This window comes from Takifugu rubripes, chromosome 14 (genome assembly GCF_901000725.2).
Source record: "Takifugu rubripes chromosome 14, fTakRub1.2, whole genome shotgun sequence".
In the NCBI taxonomy this organism is placed as follows: Eukaryota; Metazoa; Chordata; class Actinopteri; order Tetraodontiformes; family Tetraodontidae; genus Takifugu; species Takifugu rubripes.
In genome coordinates, this window is record NC_042298.1 from 3191744 (window position 1) to 3212490 (window position 20747).

The window sequence follows — 20747 nt, forward strand, 5'->3', positions numbered from 1 at the left end:
GGATGCCTCATTTGTTGCATGGGCAGCTGGAAGAAAGGTTGGGAAATCAAAATGGATCCCATTGATTAGTGCAGCTTAAAAAGTCACTAATCAGACAGAAAATGGAACTGGAAATTCATCATATTCATCCATGAACGGCCCTCTGAGACTACTAATAGACACTCTAATCAATTATTCACCAGTTCATTAAGTAATAGTTATTAAATCAGGAAAAGCCAAGAACAATTGGGATTATTAATCAATATTAGGTTGCTGGGTTACGAACTGCCTTGGGTTTTCACACCCTGAAATAGTTATGCTAAAATGAAATCAGGCATTATTGGAATCTCTATTTTACCCAGCCTGGTCATACAAGATTAGTAATATGCATCTTGCAGTGCCGAATCTAAACTCTTAAATGTACATGTGTTGATTTTTTTTAAAGGGAGATTTTGTTAGCATGACAAACACTTAATCCACGTTTGTCAGTGCATGTTTCGTAGTTGTAAACTCAGATACAGACAGTCACGCCATCTGAGCGGCTGAATCTGAATGGGACATGGAGGGGACTGCATTAGTTGAAGTGATGCCAGCTTAATTGAACAAACAGTATTCATCTGCAAAGAAACGCCTGCGCACACACGCAAAGGGCTGGAGTGCACAGCTGAACAGGCACTGTGTTTGCCTAAGTGCTCTGTTCTCCGGAGGAAGTTCTCGCTATTATCCTGAAATATAAACCAAACATGTCATCAATGTGGCTTTCTGGAAAACAATAGTGTCTGTCCTCTAAATCAGGCATCCGTGGGGGCTTTCTCTCTGCTACCCCCGATTCTCTCGCATCGTGTGGACGGCTCCTCTAATCGCCATGACTGACTGACCTTTAGGCTGGTCCCCTTCTGTGATTTACAGCTTTCACTGGCTTGACCTTTGCCTCCTAACACTCCTACAGACACTCCCTTCACGTGAATCCAGCCTCGGAGCTGGACGGGAGCTACCGTCGGGGCGGCGTGCAGGCAGCCGCTGCTACCTCGGCATGTCAAAACCTCTCTAGGTGGTAGGATTCAGTCGGCGCTTCATTAACCCCCACCTCCGACCACCCTCGTCTATCCCCAGCCTCCATAAAGAGAGTGCCCCAACCCCTTTGGCCTGGAGCAAGGTAGGCCTGCTTAAAGCTCAACATAATGACGTGTGCCATAGTAGAAGAGGCTAAATGCCACCACCTCATGTGGGGATGATTACAGGAAGTGTGAAGAGATGCAGGAGCCCTCAAAACCATGGGGGTAGTCGTGGAATGGGGGGTTAGTGGGGAAGTAGAGGCAGCAGAAGCTATTAAATGGGGCAACTCAGCAAAAGTCTTCTCCTGGCCAGGTCACGCAAAATTTAGCTCTGACAAGAGTTCTCTCATGCCCCCCCCGTTGTCTTCTTTTAAGTCATTGTCTTTACGGTGGTTCCTGGACTTTTGTAGAAGCAGTTGGGTTCAGAACTACGCTGAACACACTGTAACGCTGCCCCGTCAGTAACACAGCAGCTAAAGCAATACAGCGTTTCCTCTTTAGGGGGCCACTTAATCACCTCAGAGCAAACATGTGTGCTGGACCGTGAAGGCACCATTTCTTGCACACCACAATGAACCTTGTTTTACTCCGCCGCTCCACCCTGCTCCACTGGTCAACGCAGCCAAACCGACTTGCAACCTTTACAGGAAGAGTGAAACAAAAAGAAAAACCGCTTCGCCTCTTTGCTCGGCAAACTCTTTTCATTCGGAGTGAGGCTCATTCTTCGCATTTCTCAGTCTGTAAGACTTCAAAGGTCACAAGTTATTATTTATTGCCTCGTTTGATTGTGGCTAATGAAATCCCCAATGCCTTAATAGAGCACGTCGGTAACCTCCTACCCAATGAAGTGGTCTTTTCTCACAGACAAACAAAAACAAAACAACAAAGGGGGCGGTACATAAAAGAGCCTTGGTCAGATGGGTCACATGCTGTCCATTGAGTCTCGGGTCCATCAAGACCATTCAGCGGGCTGTATAAAACCGGCAGGCTGCTTAAATACCTGACAGTAAGAAAAGAAACAAAAACAAAGAGCGAGAGTGGGAACAACAGATAAAATAAATAAGACAGCCCCTGTGACTGATGTGTATAGATGGTGCCGGAGAGTCACTGACAATCCAAGAAATGTGGCTGTTGCTACAAAGGGGCAGTTGGAAAATACTGAAGGAGCTTGCTGGGCACATATTTTAGGCCTTCCCCACTTGGACCCCCTTTTGAGTCTTTGTCTGCGCCTTGGGCCTCTGAGAAAAGTCAATCGCAGACTCTTGGCTGCGGTTTCTTCCTTCTCCTTTGCATCGGCAAGTTAATTTCTCTGCATTCCTCCAAAACCTGGATAATGTTTGTGCAATGAATTAAACACAAGGTTCCAGCTGCTCCAAAAAAAAAAGCCTATAAGAAATAGCAAAAATACAAGTTAATTAAGATGTCACATTCAAAGTTAAAAAGATGGCAACATCAAACGATGGGGGAGAGGGATAAATGCTGGGCAGTGATTAAAATCCATATTTATGCAGCCCAGTTTTCTTTGCAAGAGAATTCAATGTGTTTGTTAGCTGGATGCATTTGATCTGAGCTGAGAAAAGGGACGTGTGAACCTCCGGGGTGTGTGATCTCGGGCTAATGCATGGGCAATTATACTGTAAATTATGGGGAAAGGGGCGTCAAAATGTTTGAACGGTGCATTTAAAAAAAAAAAAAAAAAGGATTTAAAATCAGCACGCCTGTAAAAAAGAGTGAAAATAAAAAGGTCAGTGTGGAGAGTTTCGGCGACAGATTTATTAACGCCGGGGTTTAATTATGACAAATGAATCACGTGGCACGTTCGAGCCAGCAAACAAGACTCAGCTTAGCGCAGCTGCTGAACTTTACACAGCGTAGAAACAATAAGAGGAGGAGAAAACGGCATCAGTGTCTCCACATCTGCCTTTTATGTCTCTCTTTGTGTCACACAGCACAGGCGGAAGAGTGAAATGTTGTTTAGATCTGTCATTTCCCAATTCCAGGCATGTAATCCCCCACCCACTCCACACACACACTCACACACACACACTCACCACACACGCGCGCGCGCGCGCACGTCGTAGCCAGCAAAACAACAATAGAAGCAAAGTTTACTGGTAATCGAAATGAGTTGGTGTTTGCGTGTTCCAGTCAGGGAATAAGTGTATGATTTCCCAGTTGCCCCATTTTCTTTTCAGTGTTTGCCATAAATCAGCATGCATGTGCCCAGAGGGGCTTGTAGAAAACATTTAAACTGTGTGCCGGGCTAAGATTCTGCTGGATGTCAGTGGCCCGGTGTACATTGTAACCCTGCAGATATCCAGTAAATCCCAATTCTGAGGCCAGTGTCGCTGCTGCCGCTGCTGTTGTGGCGGCCTGGCTGAGCGCACGACTCTATGACCTCTAACCCCCGGCAGGTTTATCCACATCTCCTCGCCGGCGTCAGGAATGTTGTGATGTATCATTTTTACATCGCCCATGCCGAACCCCAGCAGCGCACTTGAAATAACAATATTAATAGACAATTCTTGGGTTTATATTTCGTTAAAATTCTTCAAATGCACTGAGGATTGTGCACTTTTCCGAAGGCTTCGCTGTATTCATGTTGGGCTTGAGTGGTTGTCACATCAAATGAAGAGTATGTCTCCGCCACGCCGGCCAAGATTAAAAACCCTCAAAACAATGTGGAATGAAAATAAATTAAATGCAGAACAAAAGTGCACATTTTTAAACACGTGTATTAAAGATGCACAAAGTCGCTGCTCTATCAAATGTAGCTTTAGTGAATACACGATGCGAATTCTTCACATCCTCCTTTGATGCTTTGATCTCGGAATGCCGTCAAAATTTTAGATTTCACTTTGTCGCCATGACCGTTGGGCCCAAAACCAAATACTCGCCCATTCTTTGACATGAAAATATCTATGTAATCTCAGCATTTTGTTGATTTTTATAGTAATGGAACAGATATTATGTTTTCCTTCCTCCCTTTGATCTGTCCGATGCAGAAAGAGGGAAAAAATGATTAAAATCTTCATGGAACCCATAATAAATCAAGAATTGGGGCACTCAACTAAATATATATATATATCTATATCAGTCAGCTTGATGCCAACATCAGGGACATGTGCACGTAGAGGAATAACCGCCAGCTGTCTCAAATTCATATAACCTGATAAATTGATGCCCTGGTTTAAAATGCAGTGCCAGCCAAGCGGGTGCAGGTTTATTAAGGGATCACATGTAACCTGAGAATCCACACTCCTGGGTTACATGTTCTCAGAGATCACAGCCTATAAAATAATAAGCTTGTCTTTGGTCATATCGCTGTGTGGTCAGAGGAAAAATGAGGGCTCCTTTTAGTGCAAGGCTGAAGTCAGGGGGGTGTCTATTTGAAGTGAGCACAGAGAGCTTGGTTTGATTGGATAAATCTAGGGCTTCACAGAAGACCTGCCCCTGGTACAGGAGGAGGAGAGTGGATTTTTTTTCTTTCCTGTGGCATTTTTCCTCATAGAAGTAAAAAGATGGGCACTGGAGCTGGGCTGGAACGTGATCATAGGCCAGCACCAGACCAGAGAACACCCCCCCCCCCCCTCCCCCATTAAGGTTTTTGGTTAAAAACAGCATCTGTTTCAAACAGGACTATAACTAGAGGAGTACTCACTCCCTCTTTCCCTTTGCCTGTACCACAGATCTGGCACAAACCATCAAGTCTATCTTCTTTCCTCTTGCTTCTTCCATCTCATCTCATTTCTCCTCTATTCTCCCTCCTCTTTAGACTTTTATACGCCTCCTGCTCATTATGGGCCCAAAAGAAAAGGATTTATTTAATGCAAGAAAAAAAAAGGATCCTCAGCGTAGCGTAGACGTGCACACTACTTTTGTGCCAGATTGTTCAAGGGTAGTGCTGCCTGCAGCTTTCACAGCCATTGAAGTGACAGTATAAACCCCAAAATCACCAGTTTTCTTAGCCGGTTTCCATAACCTATTATCCCTGAAAGCATTAAATTAGGACAAGGGTGTTTCGAGAAGAGATGAAAATGACTTGAGGTCCCCACAGATGACAAGCATTCTCACTGGTTATTTTTTAAATCATAGGCAAAAAGCTCGAGATTACAACATTACATTTAAGCAGCCTTTCAATTGATTTAAGCTGAAAACGTCTTCCAGCTGAAGCTACTTAAAAAATAAAAAAAAACGCTCTCAACCAGGCGGTGTGGCGCCCTCTGCTGGACAATGTGGACATTAGCTTCTGAAATATATGGAGACTGAAAATATAATTTCTGTTTTAGAACAAAAGTAGAGGTGTACATTCACAATCAATCCTTCAAATATGAGTTTATACCCAACTCGGACTTTCGTTTGATAAATCTAAATACATTTGATGGACAATTTTAAACGTTGGGACGTTGAAACAGAAAATTTGAGCAAAAATAGACATTTTCTGACGTTGTTTATGTGTTTTTGTAAGCTAGTGATAAGCTACTGATTTACCAGTTGAAAAGCTGTTGAGGGTGGGGTTCAGTCTTTGTTCATGGTGTGCAGAGCTCTAAAATGCACCTATTTGAAGACCATATATTAAAGTTTAGCAGTGTTAGACCCCCAGAGAGAGGGGGGGACAGAGAAAAAAAATAATTTAGTTTTTTTTTTTTTTACAAAAAAAAGGCCCCGCTTTATCTCCTCAGAAATGACTTGACACAAAGCTGCCGCTTTGTTCTTTGCCTTTTATGATATGACAGCTGAGCTGTGATAAGTAGTTTTTTGTGGGGGGTGTGCATACACTATGTACAATCAGCCACTCATTTCCTGACACCCGTGTCAAAATAAGCCCTTGCAAAACACACTTTCAGAACCCTGTCACTGACACTCGCGTCAAGACTCTTTCTAATCGTGCAATATTACAGAAAAAGAGTAAGGGAAGCACTCCACTTCATCAAAGAAACGTCTACAGTACAGTAGATTATTATTTTTTGGATGGAAATGGTCAACAGATGGCTGGATGGATTAATAGGGTCAATTCATTCATCCTCTTACACAGTTAAAGATGGAGCCGAGTAGTCTGGCTTCCAAAGATGCTCTATCTGATAAATAAGCCAACTAGTGATAGATAAATAAGCCAACTAGTGATAGTTTTCCATCAAACAGCGTCACAATGTGGAAAACAAAAACAAGAGCAAAAGCAGACAGAAGAAGAACGTAGGTATGATCAAATTATTCAATTTCCCCATGATTCCCATCTGGCTAATGTTAGAGTAGCTCAATAAGGCTCCAGAAATTAAGATTAAAATATTATTAGCAGGCATTTGCTTCAGAAAGTCTTGGCTTGTGCATTATTCACGATACTGCTCAGGAAAGCCTTCTGACTCATTTCCATACCAAACCCTTTGCTTGACCTTCGGTGGCTTTCCCATTTCCATGTAATAAATGTTCAGAGTTTAGCAGGATTAACCTGAACTGAACCAGCCTTTTCCCATGTGATCCAGCAGAGGGCGCTGTTGCGCAGGAAGCCGCAGCTCCCACTAAAACCTCTGATCTCTCCCTTTGCGGCATCTGGGAGGTATAAAACGGTGTTTTGGGGGCACAGCTGATGAAATGTTGGGTCACAGGGAGTAAGGATTGACATGAAAGGGTCGGTGTCCCACTGTTCGTGTTCTGCTTCCCCTTCCCAGAGATCTGTCAGCATAGCTGTTACATCTGGATTCAGACAGAATTAAGCGCTCTTCATTATGTGATTTCCTGCTTTATTGCAATTCTCTTTAAAGTGTGTGTAAGTCCAACTGCGCGCTCCCAGTTCATAATAGATACCCTATTTACTCACTTGGTAGGGATTTATGGGTTTAAGTGTTGAAATACCAGTGTAACAGTTGCATAATCGAATAAAAGATTTCTTTGTTGTCATGATCGCTACATTTGATCATGTCGCCATATTGCATGTTTCAATTATGAGTCTCTCCTCTAAACAGATAAAAGTTTCCTCACAAAATGTGTCCCAATATGATGGATGAAAGGAGAGCGACACATGAAGGAGAGGCAAGATAAAGACCTGATAAGGTTTTAATCATAAATCAGCGCTACGTTTCTGGTTATTTGTGGGAACAGTGTAGGAATCTGACCAAGGGGCAAATCCCAAGAAGATCAGAAAATCTCTTAATTGGAGGTTTGGTGAGACATTTCACAGTTTTCAGAGGACCAAGGTCGCCCCCCATACACATACACACTTTTTAATATCAGCTTCTATTAATTACCACTGTGTGTGTGTGTGTGTGTGTGTGTGTGTGTGTGTGTGTGTGTGTGTGTGTGTGTGTGTGTGTGTATGTGTGTGTGTGTGAGAGTGATTTCCCTCAGGTTCTCTACACAACATGGGGCTGCAGGAGAGGAGCAGGACAGTTAAGCTGAGCTTTCCCACCTGCAACCCTCCCACTTCCTTCGCTCCATATAGAAAGCTCAAGTTTTCTGTTTCTGGGGAGGTGCTATGCAATAACACCCAATTTACACGTTGTTTTGTTTTTAGCGTTTCCTTTTGCGCCATCTGACAAGGAAATGCATCATATGTGTTCTGCATGCTTGTGAATCTAGCATTAAGAACTATAGAGCAGCAGCTTCTCCATTCAGAATTGTATGTACTGAATTAATCTGTAAAAACAATCAATGTGATACAGTTGAAATTGGGTTGTCATAATTTATGTGTGGTTTGTGGAGTTCTTTTAGACTCACTAGTTGTTACTTTGGATGCTGTGCCTGATCTATTGCTAATTTTGTTCAGCAGAGGGCGCCATTGCACGTAAAATGCGCATCCCTAAAAACTCTCAAATGAAAGCAGGAATAATATTCATCATCATATCACTATTGCAACTAATTCCTCCTACCTCTTTGATGTATTTATACCTAGCGTGCTTTTGTTGCCTCTGACATGTGTCAAGAGTTCTTTTTAATGCTTGTGGAACAATGACAAGAAACAAGGGAATGTGTTTTGACGTGTGTCCCGTGGGACCGCTACCGTGGGCACCTCTGTCCCACATCATCTCACTGTGCTAAAATATTTCCAAGCTGCGACTAGAAATAGACAAGCTCCAATGTTCATTTAGATTCTTTACAGAAAATAAATATATAATCCTGTGCGTCAACTTCCAACTCGCTGGAGAGGAGCAGCCTTTAAAGCCCTCAAGCCCATTTAAAGGGGCCATTACTGGCTCTCATGTCTTATCACTACAGGACCGGTCACTGACACTTACGCGCTGAAATGGATCGCTCTGATGGGCTGGAACTCTGCAGGGAGCGTTCCCACTTGTTAAGGCTAACCTCTGTAGCCTCTCTGCTAGAGCAGCAATATGTGTTGCGGCTGCCTGTGGACGACTAATGCACCAAAAGGGAAATGGGGCCAGTTTCAGGAAGTCGGCGCAAAGATGAGACGATTGGATGTTGCGATGGGAGGGCGAGTCGAAAGGTGGTGGAGGGTCGGTGGGCTCAGCCGGCGGAGGAGTTATGAAGCTGTTAAGAGAAACATGACCCCAGGGCATTTTTTTCCACAGTGAAGGACTGTAAAGTGAGATAAGCCGGACCACGGTGGGGGGAGGGGGGCATTAACACTCTTAGGCATCAGATGATTGACCAGGATTTGGCTCCGACTGTATCACCAAATAAAACAAGCCGAGGAGATGTTCACAAGGTCGGAAAAATGTGCTCGATACAACCTGTAAACAGGTGGCAGGTAAAGGTTTTAAGGCTTCCTGGAAGACGCCAGTGGCCGTCTCCAGCCGCTGTTCACCTACCACAGAGCACTGTTCTCCTGTGAAGGAGACATCTTTCCACACAATCCCTGGAGGGACAATCCCTCTTATCTTCCCTGACAGCATCTCTACTTTCAGAAAAAGGAAGACGGCGGCTCCTTTTCATGCGAGCCGAGGCTGTAGTCGCTCCTTGCTCTGACATTTCCCACCTTGTCCTCTATTTTATTTATGATGTTATCAGCCGTTATCCTGCGATAAGAGTCAGACGAGACGGGGGTTTTACACCACACCGGCACATTCAGACATACAGTATTGCACCGCCTAAATGAATTTCGGAGGTGGAGCCTGCTCCTGAGAGAGGTTTAGAGAGGAGATCTGTGCATCCCCAGCCTGACATCCAACACGGGCAGCCCCCACAGACCCAGCGAGGCTGCGGTTGCATAACCAGGAGCTCCGTATGAAACGAAGACGTGAGCTGTTGATAATTATTCATCAGTCTGTGTAAAGAGACAAATGTTAATTTTCGGATTTTCCGGGATGCAGAAGGCCTTTGTTCTCCAAATGGCACTTATATGTCATGCAACAGCACGTTTGCAGGATGAGTTTTGTTGAATATCTCAGTGTTAATTTAAATTTAAATTCTAAATGCTAATGCTAATTTGTTTCAAAGGCTGCCCTGGTATGCGTGCTCCTCTTGGTTTCCACAGTCTGTACAAATAAATGAGGACTCGTCTGAATGTTCCAGACATAAAAGAAGACATATTTCATGACTGTAGACACAAATCTGAGCTCAAGACTCACCGGCTCCTCCAGGAGGCCAAACTGTCCCGTTATTATGGCGCGGTGCTCCTGGGAGCAGTATGGCCGAGGTTAAGTGCTGTAAGAGGTTAGTTCAGGGTTCGGACCGGTGCTGATTTGACTGAGCTTGTAAATCAGATGAAAGGAGCCGCGAGACCAAAAAGGAAGCAAGTAAAAATCTGCATGGAAGCAGTTGAGCGTTTTACGTCCCCTCTGCTGGCGGCAGAAACTTTGCAACCAAAGCGCTCAAAGCTGCTGCCGCATCTCGTCGGAGCAGATGGGAGAAGACAGGGCGGCTTCCCTCTGATGTGCTGCTGTGTGCACGCCACGACGGTGTCCTCATGGTGTCAGCTGTCTCCGTCCCACAGGAAGGAAAATGGAAAAAACAGTGCTGCTAACACTGCTGCTAACAGTGCTGCTAACAGTGCTGCTAACAGTGCAGCTAACAGTGCTGCTAACAGTGCTGCTAACAGTGCAGCTAACAGTGCTGCTAACAGTGCTACCTGCTGTATACCTGCTATACATCCCCTGATGTCTGCAAACCGCTGCCTTTACCTCACCAATGGGAACGTGGTCACGTTTCTGATTTTTTTTTTTTTTATATCTGTGTAGTGGTTTGATATGCCAACAAGGTCGACCAAAACCAGCGTCAGCAGCGCGGTGCGGTCTTTCTTCTGACAAGAAAAGATGCTTCTTTGCCTTATTTGTGTAAAAAAAAATTCAAAAGTGCCCACATGTGGTCGACTGCCACATCCAATCTTTCAATCTGCCACTCTGTTCCCATGCTCTCCAGTGTGTCAGCTCATCCTCCCACAGGATCGGCCTCCATCTCCGTGTCTCCCACGGTGGCTCCTCAGCTCCAACGCCAGCTGTCCCGGGTGACATGAATTAATGATAGCAGCCCGGGCTCCGCAGCCCAGCCTCATCCATTACGTAACCCAGGCAGGTCTGCACCGCTTTTTGACACTCACTGCACAGCACAGAGCACCGCCTTTCACAGATACCCCTTCTGACCCCCCCCCACCCCCACCCTGCTTCCCCTGGCCGTGCTGCGGCACACAGCATATGGTGGACAGGGTGGGGAAACGTCACCCCGATTCAACCTGAAGTTGTGCAGCGAAAGGTTGGATGTATCGGGACAGACGTGGTGATGAGGTGGATGAGGGCCTGTTTTCCTGACCTTTCAACTTTCCTGCCATCCATCAAAGGCAGCAATAGTCTTCAGACATCACAGAGAAGAGATTCAACTAATTAAAAAAAAAAGGGGAGGGGGGTCTTTCCATTTCCATCCCACAATTCCCTTCTGGATATGGATGCATCAAATGACTATTTCTGTGATGTAATTGTAACACCCGTCTCATGTCCCCTGGGTTTTCCTGCTTAAACAACGAATGATAGTGTCAGTTATGAATGCCTTGAGTAAAACATATACTCCACAATAATGATTTAAATGCAGCTGTCTCCATTTAGTCAAAATATTATTTTTAATTCAAAAGAAATAAAATTATTAACTGAACCACTTGTGTTCAATGGAAATCAAAAGTAAACTAAAGTCCCCATTCTCTAGTAATGTTTGTATTAAATGTTTGTATTAAAATTTGCATATAGAAAGTCAGTTAAATGGAGGAAATCCCCCCCCCCCCCCTTCCCCACACACACACACACACACACATGCACACACACACACACTCACACTGCAACAGTCTCATGATCCAACTAACCCCCCATGTTGCAGGTCTGAGTCCTGGCTGGAGTATGTTGGGGCCAAAACACACTTGTCCCTACTCAGTCTTCCACAGCAGACACCGACACACACACACACGCACAAACACACAGATACACACATCCTGTAAATCCCCTGTGTCACCTCAAATGGTGTCACAGTTGGTCGAAGCCACCAGAGGTTGGAAAAGTACCAATGAAATTCAAGTAACAGCGACAAACAGTCCCAAATAAACCTGTTAAAACACCACAATACTGACTCATAAACACAATATAGGCATGAAGTGGATCAAATAATGAACTAGTATCACTCTACAGTCTCTGACTTCCAGCCAGTACATATGGAGTCTGGATCATAGCTAACTCATGGTCACGGGTCTGTCAGTGGACCTTTCAGGTTCTATATAACTGAGGTCATCAGACAGGCCTGGTATTCCTTTGCTCCACTGTTGCTCTAGGCTCCATCTGCTTGCTGCTCTGTTTCAGGCGAGTCCTGAACACTCTGATATGCACTTAAGACTCAGTGCACCTTCCTCACAGCACCAGTTCCACTCTCTGGTTTTACATAATATACAGGGAGATTGGGTAACTTTTCACTGGGGTAGAGAGTTCCATCTATCCTGCAGTCTGTGTTTTAATGTGAGTCCAAGATTACAAAACAAGTCCTTGTTCACCTTCCTCCAGTGTGTGATTATGGATGCTTGCATCAGACGCTTTTGTGTTCCGCTAACGGAGGCTGCATCTGCTGGTAGCTGCCTCACAAGCTGACTAATATGCTGGCTCCATTTTGGCTTTTTCAGCTGGATCACAGGTGCAGAGCACGGCGAGGAGAGTGCGGTTGAACCGCCCAGGCCAAGGATCACCCCGAGGGTGGCAGGATGATGTCCTGGCCTTGTGCATGCCAAGCAGGGTCAAGAGCTCTGAAATGGGTTTGCTGTCAAAATCCCAGCCTGTGGTTGATTCTGGGTCAAGGGAGCCAGCATCATCCAGCACAGATGTTAATGCCAGCAGCTGACATCTAGAAGGTAAGATGACTTTAGTCAACTTGGAGCTTCACTAGGCCTGTGACCAAATCAGAGCTTCAGGCCTCTGAGAGCTCTGATGTGGCTCAGCTGCTCCAACGGGCTCACTCCTGTGAGTAAAGCATATCCAGATATAAGGTAGGACAACCAACCTTAACCTCTGTAGTGGGTGATGTAGGTAAGTGGGTTGTCACTGGTTCTCACTATAAACTTTACACCATACAAGAAGTCAGGGAACTAATCAGCTACTTCCCATTTCAGAATGAAATATTCTAACATGCAGACTGGATGATTCCATTCTGCCCCCCTCATCTTACAGCTAGCAAACACGAGTGGACGGAGCCGTTCTGTCCTCTTGGTTGAGCACAGCTCCCAACCATTTGAACCTTGCGTCTACATGCAGGATGAAACCTGTAGCCCTCACTTTCTCCAGATCAGCAGCGACTCCAGAGGCAGAGACAATGTGCCCTTCACTTGGGTTTGGTAAAATTAGCTCTGAGCCGATCTAAGACCTTTAGTAGACACTTCTACAGCACCTCAACTATCCATGGACACTAAGACTTTGCAGGTTCTAGTCTCTGTCAGCCCTTTCCCTTCACTAACCTTGTGTCAGTTAACCCTCAGTATCTGTAACTATCTTGGTTGGTTTAAATGTTAGCTCAGTGTGTGAGGTTAGCATCAGGATTGTTTGGTGCTACCACTTGAATCATTTCCAGCTCAGGCCGCTTTAGCTCTCAATTATGCTCCTGCGCTTTGCTGTAGCAGAACATTCACACTCTTCAATCACCAGGGAAGCCTGCTCAGGCCAAAGGTCAAGGCTCTCCAGGGAACGTCCAAAGATGTCAAAAACACATTGATTTCAAGGGTTGGGGTTTTCACAGCAGGTGGCCCGAATCATCCAGGTGAGTTCTCCTTAGGAACATCTGTAGACAACAAAGAATAACCATTATTAGAGTTTTTCCCTCCTCCTTTAATGAGCTTGTCTAAGAAGACACACAGATATCGTCCATGCAGAGGTTCCCTTTTTGGTTCAGAAGATCAGGTGGTTCTGGAGAACATCTTGATGACTGCCGTAAACTACTCGGCTGTTGGATGTCTTAACTTTAAACCTTCCAAATACTTTTACTGTCTGATCAGAAGCTTCAGTGTCTGATTTGTCTGTGTGCGTAGACACGTCATGCAGGACAACGGCCCATCTATACCGGTCTCACCGGACCACCTACTGTCCTGCAAGAGTCTTCCAGAGGAGCCGTCCTACCAACCCTGCTCCTGGCACGTTAACCTGTGCTCATCTGAAAACCAAATACTCCATCCAAAATCAAAACTATACATTTTATGCACGGGCATTTCCCAGCTGTGCCTCCAATTTATGTAAAAGTGGCTCCTCTCCCTAACGAGCAGGACCTGGGTTCACTTGCTTAAATCACTAATGATGTTCCCAAATCTGAACGAGAGAGAGAGAACTTTATTTCTTCCTGAATTAAATACACACGCAGCTACTATTACTAAAATGCAGCTCTCTTAGTTTAGTAGTAAATTAGAAATGAATAAATGCATAAATTGAGTCAATTGGGTTCAATGGAAAATGAAAAGGAGCACACACTCACACACACACACAAGCAGAAATAAAAGTTGTTAGTAATACTCAGGGCTCCAGACAGGTCCAGGGGACAGGAGAGGAGATTATAGAAGGAGGCCGACAGCGCCCGTCTCCTCGTCCTCTGGGTAGGTCACAAGAGCTCCATGCATCAGTCGACCGGGCGTCAAGTGTGAGAACGAGAGATCTCAGCTGTCCTCCAGACGTTAGCGACGATCACACACCTCTCTACTCTTCCACAGCGGACACACACACCCAGATAAGTCCTCCCTTCACCTCAGATGGTAACAGGATTTGGTCAAAGCCACCAGAGGTCAGACAAATGCCAATGAAACGAAAGAAGCAGCCTCACAATACAAATAAAACAGCTGTGAGGTCAAACATTATAATGCTGACACTAGAATTCCATGAAATTCAGCAAGGTAGAAGCTGTAAATAACCAGGTGATGAACATTTTAAACAAGACGTTTACTGTCCAGCCATAATAATAAATGAATTATTTCAGCAGGGACTACATAACCATGTGAATTTGGGTTCATATCCAAAAATAAGAGCAAGATATTGAGATTTTCTTTTCTAATATTCAACAATAATATAGATATTTCAGGTACAGCTGTAAATCATTGGACATTTGTGATGAATCCCGAGCAAGACGACCATTTCTGCCACCCAAGCTCTTGATATATCGATCAACTCAACTCGTTACAGAAGAACAAACCTAAATTTGCTGAGCTGGTGGCGGTTCAAATTTTAAATTAAATAAACATGTCGCCACTGTTAAATATTTTAGAATGGCTCCCTCTTTCTGACCCAGCTGTATGGTTCTACCCATGCTTCTTCTCTCTAACTCTGTCTTCAGTGCCTTTAAAGCCATAGGAAACCAGTGATGGCCTATTAACAATTAATTAGCCGTAACATTTCCATTTTCTCTCTCCTTGTGTGCACTTATATGGTGAAATGCTCTAAAACCTCTAATTATAGGCTCTTTAAATAACTTTTGTCTTCAGATAAAGGCCTATGCTGATCAGCTCAACTAACAGCCAATTACAGCCGATCAGGTGAAACTCTGCCGCGGCGCTGCGGGTTGCACGATTGATTGCACGGTTCTTCACTACTGATCCGATCTGATGGCCAGTTTTAAAAGTAGGGAAAGCATGGAAGGGGCAGTATGGCTGTAATGGAAGTGTCATAAATAGTTCATAGCAGTTTTCCGGCGTTCAGCAGAAAACCTCAGAGCCTCGGAATTGTTGCTACACTCGGCACAACTCCAGAATTACATAATGCTCCAGAAGTGCGCTTTGTTTGCCAATATGCCGCTTCACCCTGGCCAGATATGCCCACATAAAATTACACTTCCAATTATAAACAGACCCAACATTTTAACAACTGCTGTTATTCGGTGGCAACACGATGTGCTCGCTGCTCCTCAGACCTGCTGTCTTTGCTGCACAGTAGCAGAAATGGCGACGCGGTCCCAACGCCGGGGCCTACGTTCCTGTTACTGCCATCCAGGTGAAGGGGCGACTATAAGGGAAGTAAGGTTGCTCAACACATGGCTTTTGCAGCTGGACGGAGCGACACGTGGCCTAAAAAAGGAAAAGTTGAAAGCAAATTGTCCATTTCTGTCAGCCTTTTGCCTGAAACTTCACCGGTCATCGATTTCCACATTAAGCAGACCGTTGCGTTAACATTGTTCCCAGACATTGCTCAGAGTGCTTATTGATTGTGGTGGGCAGCCAGACACCACAGATGCATCCTCAATCACCCTGAGCTAAATTAAACATGTCCTTATGATTACAGGGAGGCGAATACAGCGAAACAGACGCAGGCAGCGAGACAAATCTGCCCCTGAGTGATAAATAATGAGGTTAATTAGGAAGGTATGAACATCTAAAGATAAAAGTGTATTACGAGGATTAGTGAGGATCATAAATCACGTCCAACACAGCAATAAGTGCGCAGAATGCACAGTTGCTGTATCCATCACACATTCTTAAGACTTGAAACTGGAAAGTGAGGAGTCAACTGCATCAGTCTCCATGACAGCAGGAGCCTGAGGTGGGTGTTGAACTATTCACGAGGGACCGGCCCCCACAGTATGACCCTGATCAGTGGATTGAGAGGAACTGAGCTGTTCGCCTCCGTTGCCTCTGACCTGAAGCCAGGCTTCGGGATCCCTGCACTGCTGCTGCAGGTTAGTTCCTTCTCAGAAGGCATATTAAGTTTTTGGTTTGCTGTATTACAGAACACAGTAAACATACAATTATAGCCTCATGCACTGATATTGAAAGCAGGAGCCAGTGGGTAGAGTGTGTGGGATCGGATCTCTATAGTACTGTACTTAGCTTGTGTGAGAATAAATGTGTCAGAAATGGCTCAACATATAAAATCTGCAATTTTTAGCTGTCAGGAAATGAGCAGCGAGCAGTCTGATTTCATTTTTAGGGTATTTACTATAATCTGGATCTATATGAGTGTGTGTTTTACTCCTCGTTTATGGAATCTAAAGCTAACGTTTTGATGCAGAAGTAATCTCATTTGTAGTCATAAACAGGTATGAATTGAAGGAATAAATCTCAACATCACCTAAAATGGGGTTTTGGATGGGTTACGTGGCAGCTGAAATACGGTGATCAGCAGCGGTGTGTTTGGGCCCCCTGCTGAGACACAGCGAGGGGTATGTAAAGGTGAAGTTCTGGTTTTCAGGGTCCACAATGTGGACCCCCTGGGAGGAGTAATCACCATGAGGCCAGCAACAGTCAGCGCAGCAGTGGCCCCCCATCACAAAGACGCTCGTCTCCAGAGACACGGCTGCGCCTTTGTGCTCCCCCGCACTCTGAGTGTGTCCCACACCAGGGGGTTTGAGAGGCACCACAGGGTGCCCATTAAACCATTAGGAGTAGCGGACAGCCCTGTCAGCCTGATATACAAAAATGTGCACGCACGCTCGCATACAAACGTACACAAGCAAAGAAAACCTGCGGATGTACTGTAAGAGCCCGAATGATCTGCGCTAACAAAAGCAGAGAGCTGTTCACTTAGCATCGCTGTCAGCCATTTAGAGGCTTAATGACAGGACAAATTCTCATCTTATTTGGCTCCAACACTTGTTAGCTTACCATTCAGCGTCTCTGCCACTATAAAGACTTTATTGTGGACTGTGTGTGGGGATTTGTGTGCATCTGACACATCACAAAATCACTGTATTGAAGTTAGGGCTTTTGTTAATGGCTGCAGTCTTTAGAATAACAATTAAATAATATTTAATGATAATTTAGTGGAAGTTATCACGTGCATTGTCTATTTCCAACTCAGCAGCCATTGAAGGCAAATAGTCGCATATAATACAAATAACATACAACAAAAATAGCTGGTTATAGACTATATTGGACCTCATAGATAGAGTGACTGCAATCAAATGGCCACGTTTATATAAAATATGTAGTCCTGTGCACGAGAGTGCTCACGGCAAACGCGTTCATACAGACTTAAACAGCTCAGCTTTTTCAGGAACTAGCTAATAACCAGCTATACACCGGAATCAGGAGGTAAGTGACCTGTTAAAAATGTTAGCAAAAGCTCAGCCGCAGTGCTCGAGGCGGGTTGAAACGCACGGTTCCGTATCCATGGTGTTTATTTTGCAGAGCCAAGGAAATCTGGCCTTCTGTTCTTACACAGTAACGAGATTTAGCCAAAAGATGAGAGGTCTATTGGAGCCATGAAGACAGAAATCGGGAAACAACTGCGTACAAAAGGAACAACAGTTGCAGCACTGAAAATGCAGTGTCATAACAGTGTCATTACAACGCTGTTATGACCTCCTTTTTTTTTCAGCAGCCAATAACCGATGCCATCGAAGTGCTTTGCCACTGAGCGCGTGTTCTTGAGCATGCACGGTGTGAAAGGCGTGGCCAGATCCAGACTGAATCATCATCTGCCCACAGAGGAGTCGCTGCTTCATTACGCTATGTCTCGGGCTCTGGGCGTGGAGGGAGAGCATGTCTTTTGTGCCATTATTGCCCTTGTCAAGAGGAGGAATTAACTAATGAGCTGAACAGACCGAGAGAATTTGAGATATAAGGAGCATGACCCCTTCAAATGTTTTATCTTTTATTCAATAAAGTTTGGAGAATCACCTCTGCTATCCAGACGGTCCATAAATAGACTCTTTAACAATGTCGTAACAGAAAAACACCCTGCTGGGTTCATGCAGAGGATGATTTATAGACGTGAGCAACATACAGAGCACCCTTTAGAAATGACTAACATGCTGTATCTAAGCTGGGCGATAACCTGAGTGGACTCTGTATTCAGAACAGGGGCGATCTTTTTATATACACCCTGCTCTCCAGCACTGCAGACTGGTTCTGCACTGGTCCCTGCAGCTCCGTGGCAGGAGTGAGCTGTTCAGTTCACTCCGACTGGTCTTCTCCATCTCTGTCAGCGGAGGGCTGTTTTTAGCCCCAGCCACCAGATTATTAATAAGGCTAAGACATTCTCATTTGGCCATGGGAAATGAAAAATTCTAATGGGCGTGATTCCGCTGTCGGTCCGGCTCCCCCGCTAAGCACAAGGGGTAAGATGGATGGAGCTCTATTAATGATTTCTGATGATACAGTGGCGCTTGGCAACTGGTTACGCACGACTATATGCTGTAAGAGGTCCTCACATGTGGCGCGGCTGCTGCTACCGTCGGCCCGAGCTGTGAAGTTTGGAAAGTTCATCCTCGTGGGCTCGCCGCTTCGCCGCTTCGCCGCTTCTCGTTTTCAGCTGCCTCCTCTGCTTATTTCTCTTTCGGACTTAAAAATAACGCCGCACAAACAGACGCGCAAACAGGCACAGACAGCAAATGTTGCTCACCTCTTCTCGTCTTTTAGCACTAATTAAAGATGGACTTTTCAGTGTCGCAGCTTCACCTGCAGCACCAATCAGGAAGAACCCTGAGCTGGAGACAGAGAAGCTCTGGAAGAACCAGTCCAGTGTGGTCCCTGTGACCCAGTAAAGAAGTTCCCCCCTCAGGCCCTTTTTGGAATATAATATCTGGTTAGGGATCAATCAATCAATCAATCAATCAATCAATCAATCAATCAATCAATCAATCAATCAATCAATCAATTTTCATTTATATAACGTCTTTTACAATGAAAATTGTTTCTAGGCGCTTTACAGAATCCCAGGGCCTGACCCCAGACAAGCAACAGTGGCAAGGAAAAAGGTGAGGAGAGGAGAGGAGAGGAGAGGAGAGGAGAGGAGAGGAGAGGAGAGGAGAGGAGAGGAGAGGAGAGGAGAGGAGAGGAGAGGGGAGGCATAGATCATACAATACATACAGAAATACATTATAATAAGTAAAGTAAATTGCAAGTTGATGCAGGGTGGGGTTAGCGTGACACTAATCACTACAAACTCTGAGAGAGAGAGGGTGTGGAACGATCACACAGCCATGTTAGGGGCACGTCAGAGTAATTAGTCAATTGGCTCTTGACTGCAGGACCTGCACATGAAGATCAGACGGTAATTCTTGTGTCACTGGCATCATGTTCCTTTGTTCTCCGTGGTCTGATGCTCTGCTCGAGGAGACGCTGCCACTTAAAAAGGCTAAAGTCTCACCAGAGAGTGTGTGTGCTTGTTTGTGTGTGTGTGTGTGTGTGTGTGTGTGGAGAGGGAAATGATGACATTAATGATATGACACATGTAGGCGTGGGACGGCGCCTGTGTGTTCTTGGAAACCTGCGCTGCTCCATCTGCTGCTGTTCAGCGACCAGCTGCCTGCCTCCCATTGGCACAGCAACACCAGCAACAACTACTCTGAAACCATGGCAACTGGCCCCATGTGTGAGGTGAGCTCAGACCGACTGTCTCTCTCTCTCTTTCTGTCACCTTCTCGTGTCTTTTTGAATTGTAAATAATGCAAAACACAAAGTCTGACAAATCGGGAACGTTTTCATTGTCCCATCCTGTTCCTGGTGAAAAATCCTAATGACGCAAATGCAGTGGTGCGTGTTCACACACATTTATTCTTTGAGGTTGGTTAGTTTAGGGCTCTGTGTGTGTGTGTTGCTCTGTACATACGGAGCATGAGGTAAGACCATCGCGCTGCAATATTCTTGTGACGCTCAGTTCAAACAAAAAACAAAATACTTTTATTCTAATTGGACTCAATGAGGTCGAGTCCAGAGAGGCTTCGACTTATACGTATAAAATAAAGCTCAGAAGCGGCTGAACTGGGACTCACATTTGTTTGCAGAAAGCGTACCTGAATGCCTGAGAGAAGCTGTAAATCGACCACAAACTGCTTATTAAAGTGGTATTCCAGGAAGCGTGATGTGTAGCTCTGACAAACCAAACTACAGAAGACAGAAAGTTTCCATTGCTCTAATTATTTTAAGCATTCTGAGAGCTCTTTCTATCAAAAGTTTACAATCTGTGACATCACAGCCATTTTGAACCTGCTCCCAATGTCAAAACATGTTGTTATGTCACCCACTGAGCTGGGGCCAGAAAAAGGCTGCTGGTAAAAACACTGCATGATGCAAGAAAATATTCTTTTTCTATGTGGGGCGCTTTATTTACTAAATGTTGTGTTGAATTGTGTTGTGTTCGTTAGCACTGAACTCTTTAATTTCCAGTATCTGAGGAGATGACACTGTGGGAAAAGTAAAGCAGGAACTATATGAATTGAGATTTATTCTTTCCTCATCTTAAATATTTGGTGTTAAACTGCTGCTAGTAAATTTGACAATGGCGCGGCACCGTTACGTCACTATTAGTGGGTAAACTTGATTGTGATCAGCAGTCCTGCAGCCTCTGTCCCTGAATTATTGACCGGGATGTTTGGATAAAGTTCTCATCT

At 44.9% G+C, this 20747-nt stretch overlaps 1 long non-coding RNA gene across 1 annotated transcript; it reads left to right on the forward strand.

Annotated features, from left to right (window-relative positions):
- The first annotated feature begins 964 nt into the window (after window positions 1-964).
- On the forward strand, window positions 965-13629 carry LOC115252397 (uncharacterized). Its single transcript, XR_003890844.1, has 3 exons — window positions 965-1135; window positions 12079-12303; window positions 13471-13629. It is a non-coding gene; the product is annotated as an uncharacterized lncRNA (long non-coding RNA).
- The last annotated feature ends 7118 nt before the right edge of the window (window positions 13630-20747 follow it).